Raw genomic sequence first — 1,830 nt, 5'->3', positions numbered from 1 at the left:
ATGGAGGAACCGGAACTCTCATACACTGCCGGTAGGAATGTAGCATGGGGAAGCTGCTTTAGAGAACAGTTGGGCAGTCCCTCAAAAATAGAAACATAGAATTACCATACGAATCAGCAATTCCACTCCTAGATATATACCCAGGAGAACTGAAAACAGGTACACAAGTGTTCATAAGAGTACTATTCACAACAGTCTAAAGGTGGAAACAACCCAAATGTCTATCGCCCGCCGAGTGATTAAAAAACATGATATATGGGGCGCCTGGGTGGCTCAGTCGGTTAAGTGTCCGACTTCAGCTCAGGTCATGATCTCATGGTCCATGAGTTCGAGCCCCGCGTCGGGCTCTGGACTGACAGCTCAGAGCCTGGAGCCTGCTTCAGATCCTGTGTCTCCCTCTCTCTCTGCCCCTCCCCCATTCATGCTCTGTCTCTCTCTGTCTCAAAAATAAATAAACATTAAAAAAAATTTTTTTTAAAAACCTGATATGCTCCACACCACTCTTTGTCAGGGAAATACACGTCAAAATCATGATGAGATACCACCTCACACCTGTCAGAGTGGCTAAAATTAACAACACAAGAAACAAAAGATGTGGGCGAGGATGTGGAGAAAGGGGAACCCTCTTGCACGGCTGGTGGGAACGCAAACTGGTACAGTCGCTCTGGAGAAGAGTATGGAGGTTCCTCAAGAAACTAAAAATAGAACTACCCTACGATCCAGCAGTCGCATTATGAGCTATTTACCCAAAAGATACAAAAATACAGGTTCGAAGGGGTACGTGCACCCCAGTGTTTATAGCAGCATTATCAACAATAGTCAAACTATGGAGAGAGCCCAAAAGTCCATCGACTGGTGACTGAATAAAGAAGATGTGGTGTGTGGGTGGGTGTGTACACGATGGAATTATTACTCAGCCATCAGAAAGAATGAAGTCTTGCCATTTGCAATGAGGGTAGTGGAGCTGGAATGCATTATGCTAAGCGAATTAAGTCAACCGGAGAAAGACAAATGCCATATGACTTCGCTCATATGTGGCATTTAAGAAACAAAGCAGATGAACCCATGGGAAGGAAGGAGGCAAGAGAAGAGAGGGGGAAAAAAAAAACCCAAGAGACTCTTAATGATAGAGAACAAACTGTGGGTTGACAGAGGGACGTGGGTGGGAGATGGGCTAGATGGGTGATGGGTACTGAGGAGGGCACTTGTGATGAGCACTGGGGGTTGTAGGTAAGTGATGAATCACTGAATCCTCCTGAAACCAGTATTGCAACCGTGTGGTAACTAAAATTTAAATTTTAAAAAAAGGAAAAAAGGGAGTATATCTGTTCAACGGGATAACAATCAGCCATGAAAAGGAATGAGTTCTGACACCTGCTACAGTTAAGCAGTAACTTAAAACATGCTAAGCGAAAGATGCCGGGTGCAAAGCGTCCTGGAAAAAAACATGCTAAGCGAAAGATGCCGGATGCAAAGGGTCACATACTGTACGATTCCCTATACAAGAAATATCCAGAATAGGTAAATCCATGGAGACAGAAAGTAGGCTCATGGTTGCTAGGGGTGGCAGGAGGCATGGTCACACAACACTGCCAATGTATTAAACGCCACTAAATCGTACACTTTCAGATGGTTAATCTTATGTTATGTGAGTTTTATCTCAATAAAAAAATACATTTTCTGGGGCGCCTGGGTGGCTCAGTCGGTTGGGCGGCCGACTTCGGCTCAGGTCATGATCTCGCGGTCCGTGAGTTCGAGCCCCGCGTCGGGCTCTGTGCTGACAGCTCAGAGCCTGGAGCCTGTTTCAGATTCTGTGTCTCCCTCCCTCTG

The sequence above is a fragment of the Panthera onca genome, chromosome A3 (genome assembly GCF_046562875.1).
Source record: "Panthera onca isolate mPanOnc1 chromosome A3, mPanOnc1 haplotype 2, whole genome shotgun sequence".
Taxonomy (NCBI): Eukaryota; Metazoa; Chordata; class Mammalia; order Carnivora; family Felidae; genus Panthera; species Panthera onca.
Note: the sequence above shows the minus strand (reverse complement) of the source record.